General features: G+C 44.2%; 1 non-coding gene across 1 annotated transcript; it reads right to left on the reverse strand.

Annotated features, from left to right (window-relative positions):
* Positions 1-9,519: 9,519 nt before the first annotated feature.
* Positions 9,520-9,592, reverse strand: trnak-cuu (transfer RNA lysine (anticodon CUU)). Its single transcript has one exon. It is a non-coding gene; the product is annotated as a tRNA-Lys (tRNA).
* Positions 9,593-9,956: the final 364 nt, after the last annotated feature.

A 9,956-nucleotide genomic window follows, 5' to 3' on the forward strand; every position in this document is an offset into this window, starting at 1 on the left:
GGAAAGAGTGAAGCTACAGGGAGAAGAGATAGCAAGGGTGGAGGACTTTAAATACTTGGGGTCAACTGTCCAGAGCAATGGTGAGTGTGGTCAGGAAGTGAAGAAACGGGTAGAAGCAGGTTGGAACGGGTGGAGGAAGGTCTCAGGTGTGTTATGTGACAGAAGAGTCTCTGCTAGGATGAAGGGCAAAGTTTATAAAACAGTGGTGAGGCCAGCTATGATGTACGGATTAGAGACAGTGGCACTGAAGAGACAACAGGAAGCAAAGTTGGAGGTGGCGCAAATGAAGATGTTGAGGTTCGCTCTTGGAGTGACCAGGTTGGATACAATTAGAAATGAGCTCATCAGAGGGACAGCAGAGGTTCGATGTTTTGGAGACAAAGTTAGAGAGAGCAGACTTGGATGGTTTGGACACATCCAAAGGAGAAATAGTGAGTATATTAGTAGAAGGATGATAAGGATGGAGCTGCCAGGCAAGAGAGCTAGAAGAAGACCAAAGAGAAGGTTGATGGATGTCGTGAGGGAAGACAAGATGGCAGTTGGTGTTCGGAGGAGGATGCAGGAGATAGGCTTACATCGAAAAGGATGACGCGCTGTGGTGACCCCTAACGGGACAAACCGAAAGGAAAAGAAGAAGAAGAAGAAGAGGGGGTGCTGGAGAGCGCTCCCGCTGGGGACTCCATCGTTCTGCTGGGGGACTTCAATGCTCACGTGGGCAATGATAGTGAGACCTGCAAGGGCGTGATTGGGAGCAACGGCCCCTCCGATCAGAACCCGAGGCGTAGAGGGGGTCCGGTTTGGTGGCCTCAGTATTGCATCTCTGCTTTTTGCTGATGATGTGGTTCTGTTGGCTTCATCAAGCCGTGACCTCCAACTCTCACTGGAGCAGTTCGCAGCCGAGTGTGAAGCGGCTGGGATGAGAATCAGCACCTCCAAATCTGAGACCATGGTCCTCAGTCGGAAAAGGGTGGCGTGCCCTCTCTTGGTCAGGGATGAGATCCTGTTGTTGTTGTCTTGTTCACAAGTGAGGGAAGAATGGAGCGGGAGATCGACAGGCGGATCGGTGCAGCGTCTGCAGTGATGCGGACTTTGTATCGATCCGTTGTGGTAAAGAAGGAGCTCAGCTGAAACGCAAAGCTCTCGATTTACCGGTCGATCTACGTTCCTACCCTCACCTATGATCACGAGCTGTGGGTCGTGACTGAAAGAACAAGGTCCCGGATACAAGCGGCCGAAATGAGTTTCCTACGCAGGGTGTCCGGGCTCTCCCTTAGAGAGAGGGTGAGAAGCTCGGTCATCCGGGAGGTTCTCAGAGTAGAGCCGCTGCTCCTTCACATCGAGAGGAGCCAGATGAGGTGGCTGGGGCATCTGATTCGGACACCTCCCGGACGCCTCCCTGGTGAGTTTTTCCGGGCACGTCCCACCGGGAGGAGACCCCGGGGAGGACCCAGGACACGCTGGAGAGACGTCCTTCGGCTGGCCTGGGAACACCTCGGGATCCCCCCGGAAGAGGTAGATGAAGTGGCTGGGGAGAGGGATGTCTGGGCATCCCTGCTAAAGCTACTGCCCCCGCGACCCGACCTCGGATAAGCGGTAGAAAATGGATGGATTGATGGAGGAACACAACCGACAAGTGCCACACAGTTATTGCAACTTCTATAACAGAGTTTGGAAGGCCTTTCTGAAGAATATTTGATTTCCATTTTAGAGATAATGACACAAGTGTGTTCACCTGTTTCATGTGTTAGTTTTTATCATTTTAATGTAAATGGAATTTTATCATAAAAATGCACCATCATTACTGTTTATATATTTAGTCTTGAATACACTATTCTTTCACATGCATATTTTCTTTTTGGTGATTCTTTTTTAATGTTCTTTATTTTTCGTCAAAACTACTGCTTAAATGCTTCTAAAATCTACTACTAAGCTGCTAACATGCCTTCCTATGGGATTATGTCAGTAGAAATAATAGATGCTGTCCTTAATTACTGAGCTGATCATCGTTTGCTTCGTCAAACTGGACGTGGGAACCACAGTCACATGCGTTTCATAGTTCATCGTTTTTACACGAATTTGTGAGTTGGCTCGTGACTAACTGGGGGTGGCGGATGACTTGAACAATAAACAAAACCACTTTGTTTTCCCAAATAACAACTTAAAGGTCTGTAATCGATTTCTGCTGGCGTGATGGTCACTGAGCACGATGACTGGGGACAAATTTGCGTCAGATGATTAACCATAATCTGCGTCAAGCAACAGAATCTCATTGATGCCTCGGCTGATTAGCCGTTAGCTAACTGGAGACATCCGAACCGCACACGTTCACACAATAATCCGAAATATGCTTATATTATTGTGTCTTACTCCTCTGAGTTTGTTTTGTTTTATTTTTTTATACAGTGATGTACAGTAGTTTACCCATTTATCCATTTACAAAGTTCTCGGCAGTGGTGTTTTCTAAGTGTGGAAGAACATTGCCTTCTCTTTAAACTGCAGCGCCTGCTGAGCTGCACATCCACTTGACTGCCCAATAAAACCAGCTAAAAGGCTGACATTGGACTTCATTTAACACTGCATGCCCCTCACTCTTGTTCCTACTTAGACCATTGTCATCTGCCAGGATATGTCTTTGTTGACAGCTGTCCAGACAGATGTCCATAAACCAAAACTCCAAACGACAATGCGTGGGCAGCTATTTCGTCAGGCAAACAGTTCATTTATTTCCTACGTGCAGGTGTGTTCTCCTAATGTGATTTTGCTGGCTGATGATGAACATTGCATTAAACTAGACTTTATTGTCAATCTTCTTTTGGGATTTCAGTTTATGAGTAAGCTATGCTTTTATACAAATTACCTAAATCAGTGGGCGCCATGAGCTCGGTTTACACCAAAATAACTTATATTAAACGTATAATCGTGTTCCGCTGGGGAAACCTGAAGGAAACACTGGACTCATTGTCTATCATCCAATTGTTGTGCGCAGAAAGAACAAAGAGAAAACATTTTATCTGAACCACATTCCAGTGCAGTTTGTCTTGAGACTGGATTTCCCCAGATGTACCAATTTGGATATGGGTGAGGACAGCGTGAAGAGAAAAAAAAAATGCAGGGAATCATTTATCTTCCAATAGTAATCAGGCTTCTTCCAAATGTGAATAAAATTCTGAGAAGCCCTTTCAAATGTGATCTCAATATGCCAGTTTATGACCTACCTTATACACATGGACATACAAAAACCACACTCAAAACTGTAGAGCAAAAGCATTGACCCCTCGATGTGGTACAAATGTGGAACATTAGCGGGGCATTGGCGTTTCAATACAGAAAACGATTGCCAATGGCAGCCAGTGGAGTAAAGCTAAGGTTACCTACATTTAAAACAATGGGTGGGGAGAGTCAAGTCGAGGTCAATAACTATATGTAATTAATATTTATAATATTTTCATCATTCATTCACAATGAGATTGGATATTGGTCCCTTTAAAATACAACTAATAATACATACAATAATACTTAGCGGAAACCCCCACAATAACATTGACTTTGGGTCACTTCATCCCACATGCTGGTTGCCTATGCGTGTGTCCAAAGACGAAGGAAACACTGGAAGTAAAGCCACAAAAAGCATTGTTTGGACACAGCTCAGTTACTCTGGTCAGTAAGGAAGGTCTTTCACTAGCAAGTAATTCCCTGAGGCAATTACCGATCTTCATGTTCGGGCTATTTTTGCAACTTCCTCTCGCCAGGCGTTTGTAAACATTGTATCCCTGGGCAGCAGTAGCCTTGGAGAGAAACATGGTTTATTTCTTCTCTCAAATTCTGATGCTTACAAATGTCACCCTGCTTTTTACTGCGATTTCCCCCTGCTTGTATTCTGTGCCTTACAGCAGGTAGAACGAGTTGTTTGCTTAGCCTCTCACAACAGTTAACAATTGTCAACAAGCAAATATGTTCATGCAAAGTCGAAGCTACCGAAGGGAACTGTCGGTGGTCTGTTGGTGTGCTGCAGCGGTGAATGACACATTTGGAGGCTGCGCTCATGTGTTCTCGTGCGTCCCTTTTTACAACAGTGATGTTTCTCTCGCATGCGTACATACTCACATGGTGACAGAAGATTTCTCTTTGCGTCATCTGAAGCTTCTAAGTTTATGACTCGGCTGACCTCATGAACTTTGCTGTTACTCCGACCGCATGTCATTTCCAGGTGTTTGTGTACCTTTATGGGTCCTCGAGCACCTCTAAATTGAATCTTATCACCTTAAAAGTACCAGAAGCCCAGCAGCAATATTGCCAATGTATTTTATTGCTTCTACCAAGATTGCCTGAAAATACTTTTGATTGAATCTTAACCTTTGCTTTCAATTGGCTAACTAAAGGGTCAGTAGCAATAGAGTTGTATTGTCACTGGTTAAAAATGACATTGCCATGAGCAAGATCTTGCTAGACTCACCAATGAAAGATGAAACAATGTGCGACTAACGCTTGCTTTGTGTTGGTGCGCTTGCGTGCTAAGTAATCCACGTGATACAAGATAACACACCGGGTCATAACAGCCTTTTATGATTTTAAATTTACAGTCTTAAGCGACACAAGTGAGTACAATAATATTAATGATTAGTTGAGTTCTGCTTTTATGAAATAATTTTCACTGAAAGCATTACAGCCCTTTATGCACCTTTTCCTCACGATTTCCATGTGCCCCTCCCTGTCTGCCAATGAAGGAAGTGACTTGTTGCGATAGCACAATAGCCTGCCACCTAATAAAGTTTGGGGACAAGAGAGCAGGGATGACCAGAGGAGAAAGCATAGAGGACGAGGGTGTAAAAAACAGTCAGGGAGAATGGCTTTATGGCTTTGTGTCAATTGAGGCTATTTTCAAAAGGACCACATATTCCTGGAAGGCTAAAAGCGAGGACAGCGTGCAAAGAGAAGAGGGGTCTATCTCTGTAAAACAGCTTCTCTTTCTCTCTCCTTACCACAAGACAGACAGAAGCGACTTCATTTGCAAACGTAAATGTCATCTTTTACACGGGTGTAGCTATCATTTCAGAAGTGGCTGCATGGGATATGGAAAAATTGTTCAGGAGTCACACAACTTTTATGCGCAAAACATCATCCCCTCGCATTCAACTGCTCCTCTACATTGTGGCCAAAGAACGACAGTGCTTTAATTCGACACACCCCTGTTCAAATGTCAGGTTTTTGTGATAGAAAACAAATCTGTTTATGGCCAAAAGGTTCAACCTTGCTTTCCTCAGATCATAACAAATTTTTCCACATGCTTATATATACCAGAAAGTTTCATCACATGTAACAGGAAACATCATACAGATGTACTGAATAACACTGGCAAGGGGTAGATCATCAAATGGGCCACACCGTAATTGGTTGGGGAAAGAAAAACAAAAAAACAAAAACAGAAATGATGATATGCAATATGCCTATGCCAGTTTTTGCGTTTATTTGCAATACATACTGTATTTCTTAAGCGTTTGCCTTTACCTCCACAGCTTGGCCATTCTGAAGTCAGATCAGACCTTCTATCTGCTGTCTTTGCTGTATAAGCCTCCTGCTGGAAGCTGAGCCCTAAGACAAAGCCCTGTTTACACTAATGGCCGACTAGCCTTTTTTTCCTTCTTTCTTTGCCAAAGAAACAAATAGCAGTGGGAGGACATCAATAGAATTTAACATTTTGACATTTTCCTCAAGCACTCAAAACCAATATTGACCCAGTACCCCTGCCTGGTCGGCTTTAGTGCAAGACCTTGGCATACAAATCAAGCCGGTGCAACCAGAACCGCAGGCCGCCAGTTGAAGGGTGAGGCCAACAATAGCCAGCCCACGATGGCGCTCTCCCACTGGGTAGGCAGTGTGACCACTGTGCCTGGTTTCAAGCTGGTCCACAGAAGCTTGAGGTATAAAAGAGCCCATGCTCTCCCGCCCGCTTTAATGATTACATCTGAGAGGGCCAATTGTGTGTGTACTCGCGACCCTGCTGCTGAGTGAGGTGGACAAGCACAAGGGACAGTGGGGGCACTCACATGTGCAGAACAACCCCATAGCGGGCCACCACTTCTCAAAGGCCGGATTACAATCAGTTAGAGCTTAATGAGTGGGAAGTTGGTCTTGTAACCTGTTGCAGCAGGGTCGTTGTTTTGAATGCTCCCAGTCAGCACACACATCAATAACCTCTGAAATAGCTCGCCACCGAAGCGGGAAACAGCGGGAAGCGTCTGAGTCTTGCGTCTGTCGACTGTCGCACCTCGGCTGTTGACAGGAGCATAAAAACATATTTCATACTTGGTTATGTGCATTTCTTTTATTTCTGTTGAGTTCTTTATGGCATGCTGGCTTACTACGAGCCAGTTTGTTGACCGAAAGCTAGTAAACGAGACATCCAGTGGTGATACGGCATTAAAGGGGTGGTATAGTTGTTGTTTTTTTCCCGTCTTCTTTCTCATATGTATTTTCTAATTATTATGGCGCAGTGACTAAATTGCAAAATGCATAAACACTATAAAGCTTTTTGTGTGTCCAGCTGACTGAATTCAAAAAGCTATTTGTCCGTTTTAATTGAGCCCTATGAACGCGTCTGCAAAAAACACGAGCGAGCAATTTTCTGGATAAAAAACTGTATTACCCCATTTGACAGATACAGCTACATTTGACGTTCTCTTCGTGCTGTATAATAAAAAATAAAATGAGATTTTTAACATTAGCTGCTAGCTTACTAGCAGCTGACTGGCTAACCACCCTATGCTTGGACTTGTGGACAGGTAGCGTGTTTTACTCTGATCTAAATTACACGAGTAGCTGTCTGACTTTCTCTTCCTGTCTGCCCCAATTATGCCACAGACAACATGGGCAGTTGCAATAGAATCCTATGACTCGATCTCCCTAGCAACAAGTTGCTTCAAACAAGTCACATGACAAGGGAAAATATTTGAACCATTTCTGGTAATCTGCACTAATCTACATGTTGCTTCATCTGTTAGATATAGCCGGACTTTGAAGTTGCAAGTTATGTTTAATGTTAATAAGCGCCACTGCATATACAGTAGATGGAGACAGTTTATATTAGCTGCTAGCTAAATAGATGACGATTGGCTAACTTCTATGTACCTGTCACTTATTATCAAAAGGTCGTGTTTTATTTTTATGGTTTTAATTTCATAAATGGTTGTCTGAGTTCCTATTCCTGTCAGTCCTTATTTTGCCGTTCAATCTATATGCTAACTCGATGCTTGTCACTTTTGTTATCGAAACGTCAAGGGTTTTATGGTTTCAACATCTCACATTACATAAGTGGTTGAATTCTTTTACACATGAAAAGACCAATGAGGGCCTCCATAAAAGCTTTCTGGCGAACATATTGTGCTCCTTTTTCGAGGTGTGTGTGTGTGTGCGTAAGAAGGATACTTTCTCCACCCACAGAAAGGCCAGTGAGGGAGCACGTGTCGCAGCCCAGCAGGGAAGCTGCGGTCCTCAGGCTGCTCTCACCTGCAAAGACCCTCTCTGCAGGGCCTAGTTTCTTTACAGGACCCCCGGCAGGAGAGCAAGAAGAGAAGGTGAAACAGCAGGAGTAAAGCAACATTCTGGCCTGAGGTGAAATTGGAAAGGAGGAAGTTGGTGGGGGCCAGGTGAAAGCAAAGGTCTCAACTGCTTTGCAGTTGTACAGAAGCTGTTTTTAATGATAAAAGGTTTATTCAAACCAACAAATTGTACTTGAAAGTGGGTTCGGATAACTGCCTTCTGTTGTGAGTGTGCCTTTTGGCTTGACTGTAAAACAGTGGTCAATAATGCTTCATTGGTGCTACTTTGTGATGACTAGGTAAGTTTTTCAATTTACACTTCACCTGCTCATTTCACAAATGATATAAAATCAGAATCATCTTTGTTTGCCAAGTATGTCAAAAACACACAAGGAATTTGTCTCTGGTAGTTGGAGCTGCTCTAGTACGACAACAGAGAGTCAAATGACAGACAATACATCCATCCATCCATTTTCTGTCCCGCTTTATCCTCACAAGGGTCGCGGACGTGCCGGAGCCTATCCCACCTATCTTCGGGTGAGAGGCGGGGTACACCCTGAACTGGTCACCAGCCAATAGCAGGGCATATATAAACAAACAACCATTCGTGTACTCATTCACACCTACGGGCAATCTAGAGTCTTCAATCAACCTACCGCGGATGTTTTTGGGATGTGGGAGGAAACCGGAGTGCCCATAGAAAACCCACCCAGGCACGGGGAGAACATGCAAACGCCACACAGGTGAGGCCGGGATTTCAACCCTAGTCCTCAGAACTGTGAGGCAGATGTGCTAACCAGTTTTTCACTGTGCCGCCAGAGAATACATTTGAGACATAAAAACATAAAAACACAGTCACTGAGCAAGAAAAGTTTACCAGTAATGTGGTAATGCCGATACATTTATTTATTTATTTTTGACAATTGTGCAAAATGATGCCAAGACGCCTTGCAATTTAATCTAGCAGTTTGAAATGACTTATTGAACAATAGTCTGATGCAGTGACGATTGTGCAAATGGCACAGAGACTGTATGCAGTTTGAAGTGACTAGTAGTGCGATAATCTGGGACAATGTCAATTGTGCAAATGGTGCAGATACTTCTCAAGCACATGAGCGGCCAAAATTGGTCAACAACATATATGCACGTAGTGCAGAGTGGCGAGACTACTACATTGAGTGCAAGAATAACGTATAATTGGCCCGACAGAGATGTGACTACAATCTCAAGACAAAAATTGGCAGCATGTTACAATGGAATTGTAAGTTGTCTGTTTAAGAAGTCAATGGTAAGAAGGAAGAAGCTGTTGGAATGTCTGCTTGTTTGAGTTTGCATTGATCGGTAGCACCTACCTGAGGGAAGGAGCGAGAAAAGGTGGAGACAAAGATGTGGAGGATCCAAGAGGATTTTGCATGCACTTGTTTTGGTTCTGGCAGCGTGCAAGTCCTCAAGGGTGGGTAGGGGAGAACCGACAATCCTTTCGGTAGTTTTGATTGTCCGTTGCAGTCGGAGTTTGTCCTTTTTTGTAGCAGCACCAAACCAGACTGTGATGGAAGAACACAGGACTGATTCGATGAATGCTGTGTAGAACTCCCTCAGCAGCTCCTGTGGCAGGCCGTGCTTTCTCAGAAGCCGCAGGAAGTACATCCTATGCTGGGCCTTTGTGAGGACGGAGTTGATGCTGGTCGCCCACTTCAGGTCTATGGTTGGTTACTATGCAATCGGGAGTAGGAAAAAAAGACCCACACAGTACTTTTCAGTACTGTCGTCTGTACTTTTGTCTACATGACAAGCCAACAGACACGGCAAAGACTTTCTGTGCGGCGTGTTATAACGCTACTCGAGCGAGGGGCACACAATATATGGGAATACTGCATACTATGTAAAAGCTTGTGCCGTGTCATTGAAACATATATGAATTTATAATACGTACAGTTGTGCTAAAAAATACTGGCAAGGATGAGAGATGTTAAGTAAATCACAACACCCAACGTGGGGCTCGAACCCACGACCCTGAGATTAAGAGTCTCATGCTCTACCAACTGAGCTAGCCGGGCTACAAATGTTAATTTGGGATATGACCTAGGGTCTTCTCATTCTGAGTTCTTGTAGCCCACAATTTCATTACGGCTTGATGGCAATAAATACATAAATTGCTGATATTGGTCGCTTAAATCCCCAACCTTTATTGAGCCAAGTCTCTTTTTTTGAATGAATAAAAGTGCTTTAAAGTAACAGACAAATGGATTTAACGGACCGGGGTTCAATCCCACCTCTGTGGAGTTTGCATGTTCTGCCCGTGCCTGCGTGGGTTTTCTCCGGGCACTCCGGTTTCCTCCCACATCCCAAAAACATGCATGAAAGGTTAATTGACAACTAAATTGCCCGTAGGTGTAAATGTGAATGCGAATGGTTGTTTGT

The sequence above is a fragment of the Phycodurus eques genome, chromosome 1, assembly GCF_024500275.1.
Source record: "Phycodurus eques isolate BA_2022a chromosome 1, UOR_Pequ_1.1, whole genome shotgun sequence".
In the NCBI taxonomy this organism is placed as follows: Eukaryota; Metazoa; Chordata; class Actinopteri; order Syngnathiformes; family Syngnathidae; genus Phycodurus; species Phycodurus eques.